Source organism: Dermochelys coriacea, chromosome 2 (genome assembly GCF_009764565.3).
Source record: "Dermochelys coriacea isolate rDerCor1 chromosome 2, rDerCor1.pri.v4, whole genome shotgun sequence".
In the NCBI taxonomy this organism is placed as follows: Eukaryota; Metazoa; Chordata; order Testudines; family Dermochelyidae; genus Dermochelys; species Dermochelys coriacea.
In genome coordinates this window covers 26,955,173-26,962,025 of record NC_050069.1, presented here as the reverse complement: position 1 = coordinate 26,962,025, position 6,853 = coordinate 26,955,173, and positions in this window count along the sequence as shown.

Here is a 6,853-nt window from a genome sequence, read left to right as displayed (position 1 = left end):
GCATCATTGGAGGTTTTAAAGAACAGGTTAGACAAACACCTTTCAGGGATATTTGATCCTGCCTCTGCCTAATGGGTTGGACTAGATGGCCTCTCAAGGTCCCTTCCTGCCCTACATTTATATTATTCTTATATTGGCAGCTCTCTCCCACTCCCTACCATGGGAAAATTTTGAATTTGGAAAATATTGGTCTTGCTAGTCTTGAGAGCACAGTTCAAGGGTAAATTGTTATGGACCTTTCCATTGGTAAAACTATGCACAACATTACTAGGAGGAAGGTGCACATGGGTATAGTTCCCAGAGCAGGGCACTTGATGCCTCCAACACAGTACAGCATGGTAACTGCAGGCATCTTGAGACACTCATGGTACCCACATTGGAATGCATCTAACTCTGCTCTGAATTGGGTTAAAGGACATGGTAATAAGACAATTGACAAGCTGCATCTCAGCCTATTTGCCTACTTAGGCTTAACACCTTTAAAAAGGGTGGGTTACTTTAATAAGAGGAGGGTTGAAATAGGGTAGAAAACTCTGAAGAAATATAGAAAGTACTGTGTTTAGATTCTGTTTATTATTTGTAATGCAGCTAGAGGCTTTTGCATAGATACTGTCAATGTGGGTCAATCCAGAATCCCTGAAGTGACACCCAACCTGCAGAGGGATGACTTGTGTTCAAACCTGTGCCTCCAGTGATTTTTTTTTCCTTTTATCATTCTACTCTATAGTCTTAGCGCATTGGAAGGCTATCACCAGTTTTTACTTCTTCATTGGAGAGATGATAGCTTCTTGGATGTGAGCTATTAAATTAAAATGTCTGTATTCTTATTACTTATGCTGCATTACCTTCTATAATGCTCACATCTTTTGTTCTAAATTAGGCCACTTCATCATCCTTATCCAGCTACCCCTAGGCCCTCCTTAGCCTATCCTCCTTTGTGCTCTGAAATAGACGATCTCTGGATTGTACACTACTCCGGGAGGGATTGTTTTTGCTGTGTTTGCACAGTTCCCAGCACAATGGGTGCTGCCATAATATAAATATTTACTACTAATAAAATAAGCCCTCACTTTTTTTAACAAATTGTAAAGCTACCACTAAAGGGGGAAAAATGAAGAGACAAGTGCACCTTGGGATGAATAAATTATGTTGCTGAAGGCACAAATAAGAGTGTGAGACAGAGAAGGGTTGCATATATGGGTGAGCAATTGAACAGAATGCAGAAAACTCACAGGACCAGATTTGTAGCATTGTCAGAGGCTGGTTTTACATGCTCATTATTAACTGTTTTACATGCTATTCAGGCTTTGCACACAAAATCTGATTCACTTGCAGCAAGGGTCGTGGAACCTGAAAATAAAACAAAGACCATAAAATCCAAATTGATTGACAGCGAATAAATAGCAAACCATGTTGTTTATAAGAATGATTTATAAGGTGAAAAGGCATTTTATGCCACTGTTACTGTGTGTGCCCTGGAGCAATAATGAGTCTAACTAGGCAGTTAGAAGGTGAACTATCTGTGCAATCCACTAGGGATACCCAACTCCTCAAAAGACAAAGCACTAGTGAACTGGAATGGGGTATATTGGCCTTTTAAGGCCAGAGTGGGAAGTCTCAGGGATCAGTCTACCCATTTCTGGAGTTCTAGGCCAGATAGAGAACAAGAGAATGACAGACACTGAGATGGAGGAAATGGTCCCCAGGTAACAACTGGTGTCTGGAAAAACTCCAGGCTACTGTTCCTTTCAGGGCCTAGAACTTATAGTGTAGAGCAGGGCTGGCCTCCCCTCTCTCAGCCAAGCAAGACAAGCTCCCCCTTGCTTTCACTAACATTTTGCAGAATACCACAGGATGATAATGATACTCACATTGCTGATTGCATGTCAACAAGACTCTCCACTTTGCTTTAGGCCACCAAAATGCACATTGTATCACCATTTTGCACCTGCTGAGTCTGTAGTAGAACCACCAGCTGTCAGGATTTGTATAGTTGGCTAGGGCTTCATAAACTGGGGGAGAAGTGGGTATGCATTGTCTCTGAGAATTATGGTGGAAAGACAGATACCATAATAGCTATGATGGAGAGCAGGAAAGAGTGCCATTTCTGAAAACCCCATGGTTCTTAAAATTCTTTGTTTGGCCATACTGTAAACATTCATAAACTGGCTAAAATGCCCCCGAGGCCCATATATCATACAAACATAGAAATTGCCAAATTTGCCATATTGATCAGACCAACGCTCCAACTAGTCCAGTATCCTGCCTCTGATAGCAGCTAGTTAGTGCCAAATGCTTCAGAGAAAAGTAAAAGAACCCTATAGTGGGCAGTTATGGAAAAAAATCCTGCTCACAGATGTTTCTTCCTAACCTCAGGTGGTTAATAGTTGCCTTATGTCCTGTAGCATGAGGTCTTATATCAGGGGTGGGCAAACTTTTTGGCCTGAGGGTCACATCAGGGTATAGAAATTGTATGGCGGGCCATGAATCCTCACAAAATTGTGGTTGGGGTGTGGGCTCTGGGGTGGGGCTGAGGAGTTTGGGGTGTAGGAGGGTGCTCTGGGCTGGGACCGAGGGGTTCGGAGGGCAGGAGGGGGATCAGACATGGGACAGGGGTGCGGGAACAGCTGCAGGTTCCGGCTGGGGGTGTGGGCTCTGGGATAAGGCTAGGGATGAGAGGTTTGGGGTGCAGGAGGGTGCTCCAGGCTGGGAAGAGGGGTTTGAAGAGCAGGAGGGAGGACTGGGGCAGGAGGTTGGGGCGTGGGGAGAGGTACAGGGGGTGCAAGTTCCGAGTGGCACTTACCTCGAGCAGCTTTTGGAAGCAGTGGTATGTCCCTTCTCCAGCTCCTATGCAGAGGTGCAGCCAGGCAGCTCTGCATGCTGCCCCATCTGCAGACACCGCTCCTGCAACTCCCATTAGAGCAGGGCTATGCTGGCTTCTGGCAGCTGCGTGGTGCGGCCCCGAACCAGCGCCTCAGCTGGAGCAGGGCCAAGCTGCTGGTGTGGCCCCCGACCCAGTGCCCTGGCCAGAGCACGGAAGCGGGACCAAGCCTTGTGGTGTGGCCCCAACCCAGCGCCCTGGCCGGACTGGAACCAAGCCGCATGGTGCGGCCCTGACCCAGCGGTCACTGAGCCATGTGGTCCAGCCCCGATTCAGCATCCCGGCCAAAGCGCCGGACCAGGACTGAGATGGGTGGTCTGGCCCCAACCCAGCGCCCCAGCCAGAGCGCTGGAGCAAGGCCGAGCCACTAGTCTGGCCCGCGGGCCAGTTTAAAATGGCTCGTGGGCGGTAGTTTGCCCACCCCCTCTTATATCCTTTCTACAATAATTTATCTAATATAGCCCAGCTGTGGATGTACTGTCTTTGTGATTATACATCTTCAATGGTGGAGATAAGACTGTGGCAGTAAGCTCTTCAACATGATTCCTTTGGCCTACCAGCAGCTCTGTTTGCATAGTGTTTGACTTCAGCCATCTTTTCCTCATCTCTTGTTGGCCAGACACTAAGATAACTGGGTGACATGGCCTTATCATACTTTAACAGACTTGTATGCTCTCTACATACTTTTGGCAGCTGAATCAGTGCAGTCTCACTGTTGCTCCTAGTAGCTGCATGTAAACCTTGCATCAGACACGAGGGAGACTAGAACCATGTGGTTCTTTTTAAAACATTTCCCTGTACCCTTGCCACTTCTCTCAGGCAGGATAGCAGCATCCAGTGATCAACTGTACAGAATCCTGTAGAGGGATCTTAGAGTATGAATATGGATGTTTCCTCTTTATTCATGGAAAAGAAAAGATTGTCCACCAACACCTTAAACCTGATTGGGAAGGATATAGGGGCAGACACGTGTTTGGAGACAGCTTTTTGCAAGATTTTCGGTGAGTCTCCTTAGATAGAGAAATAAGAGAGATTTGATGCTGTGTGGAAATTAGCAAAGACCATTGTATCCAGAGACACTAGTTGAACTAATGCCATAAATCAGATGGATGTGAAGGAGGGATTGTCTGAGCTGGACACATTTGGCCAAAACAGATAGACAGTATTGTGTGTATTTGTTTTCTGGTTTAAGCGGGGGGAAGAAGAGCAGTTCTGGTTCAAGCAGGGAAAGGTATGAGGCAGTTCCTGCTCCCTTGCATTGGCACGAAAGATTAGAAGGTGTAATCCTGACAAGATTCAGAGAATTCCAGACCCCTGTCATGTAAAAATGTTAGGATTCTGAGCAAGATTCTCCTGCAAGCTTCACACACCAATTTTGGACACTTAGATCAGGAAACCATGCCCCTTGTGCTCAGGCCAGCTGCAAAGCTAGAAAAGTGATTGCAGGCATCCCTATGTGCACAACCAAAAGCTTCCCAGCAAAGAGGGACTGAACTAAGTCCCTTGCAGAGAGGGCATGCTGTTTCTCTAGGTGCTGGAGCTACATCTGCCAAGTGTTGACCACCCAGGCATGGTGGGCAATATTTTTTATTTATTGTTAGTAACAGTGGGAGCCTGCTGGCCTGGAAATATATTCCTCTTATTTTTACACAGAGCCAACACACAATCAATTTACAAAAGCAGCTTTTTATTGAGAAGTTGTTTTTATCTATATCTCAATATACATACACACACACACACATATATATATTGTGGGTGGTTTACATATTTAAGCCATTAATATAAGAGGGCACTCAGTAAACTTTTTTACACAACTACTGACTTGACTATGGGAATCAAGTTTGATAGTTTAATCCTTAAATAGCTGTATAATCACTCTATACATCTTAGAAAACATTATATTGCACAGCTTGGTTAATGCTAATATCTTTGTTAGAATCATTTGTGCTGTGCTTTGGCTAGGGGAACGTTTTAGAAAGAAAACTACTATTTATTTAGTCCGCCAGGTCAAAGCTTTACTAATCTGTTTCAAGGGCATGAGGGCCAGATACCTAACCTCAGTAGCGCCTTAGTTCTGGGTGGCAAGTCTGTCCCTAATAATCTTTACTGCTTTCTTTCTTCCTCTTAAAACTGAGCATGGTATACAGCCTGACTTTCATTTGTTACCAGATTTACTAGCATTACGCATATCATACAGAAGACTGTACATGCCATCAGTATTAATATAGCACGAACACTTTAGCCCTGTACTTTGATCCAACACATTAAATTAGTAAAAAGCCACTGGTGTATAAATGCACGCTTCTGGGTTTTCATGTGGTCATTGTCAGAATCATTAGAACAACCGTCCTAACTATGATGATAATTGTAGAAACAGGAACTTTGATTGTTATCAAGCTAACACGTGCAGAAACTTGACCGCCTTTACAAAGAAAGGAAACAAACACTGGCATTAGTTCATTTTTCCACCATGTGGAGACAAGTATATTTATTAGTACTCAAAGACATTTTTATCAGTACTTCCGGCACTCTGAATTTTAGTTTTCTAATGTGATTGCATTTTTTACCCTAAATGTTTGTCTATATAGCCCTGTTCTTCAAAGGTGATGAAGCAAAAAATTTGGGAATAGGAATGGGGGGCAGGTTCCTGATATGTATTATATAATTTTTCTGGCAAAGCACACAATTTTTGGAGTAAATGCAAAGAGGATTCATACCCCACCCTGCTTCTTCCAGGCAGCGTATTTCGATTTTCAACATGCTAGAACCATCTCAGGCCTTGTCTGCATTCAATTATATCAACATAAAGGTGTTTGAGGGCTTGTCTACATTTGAAAGTAAACATTGATTAAGGCAGGGTATGAATTAAAGTGCAATAGCTGTTTCTAGTGGGGTAAAGTAAGCAGGAACTCTTAACCCCAAACCACTCTTAACCCCAAAGATAAGCGTTCTCACCCTGTTAACCAGGAAAAATTCCATGTGTAAACAAACCTGTAAGCTTATTCACATGCAAGAAGAGGAATACCCTATACCTGTATAAAGCACTTTTATACTGGTATAAATATATACACTGCAGGGATTGTACCAGTATAACTACATTAGTTTAAAAAAAAATCACTCCTCACCTAGTTATACTGGTTCAAAATCTGTATGTAGAGCAGGCCTCAGAGTGAGTTGCCAAAAACTTATGAGCTGCTATAGTAATATAATCTCACAGGAAAACTGACAGGCTTAAAGGCTAAATCTTATTTGTCTTATTCACAAGAACAATGTTATTTGGATGAGTCAGGTGAGAAGAATTTGATCCTAAATATTCAACCTAAAGAGACAGATGAAAAATAGCATCCCGTGTTGCCACCTCTTGCATTCATTGGGATCTTTCTTAAAGCCCCAGCTGCTAGAGTCATGGGAGTTCATGAGAAATTCAGCTTTCATTTTTTTTTAAAAGTGCACTTCTTTCTAGCCCTCTCTGTTGCAGAGAAAGGCATGAAGATATGAAACAAGTGCACCCCAAACCCCAGAAGGCCAATCACATGAACGGAAGGGTTGCTGTTGTTGTTTTTTTTAAAAATCCCACAATTTTTAAACCAATCGTATTTCAGGAGGCCGGTGTCTTTAAAAACAAAAGTACGTGGGTTTGGCCTCACACCAGCGCCTCCTGGAGCCCCAGCCCCTGGGTCCAGCCCACCAACCGAAACCTTCCATTTCTTCTCGGCCGTTGCTCTGTGGAGACCAAAACCGGAGCAGCTTGGAAGTTCGCATTCACACCAGGCGTCCTGCCTGCTCCGGCGCCCCGGGACAAAACGCTCCTGGACTGGCCAGCGCAAACGAACCCGAGCCACCGGGCTCTGGGGGCGGCCCCGATTCCGCCTTTCTCGGCCAACAAACATGTCGGGCCCCCGAAAAATCGCACCCTCCACCCCAGCCGGGACGCGGCCCTGGAGACCACAAGGGACAGCCCTGCCCGCGGCC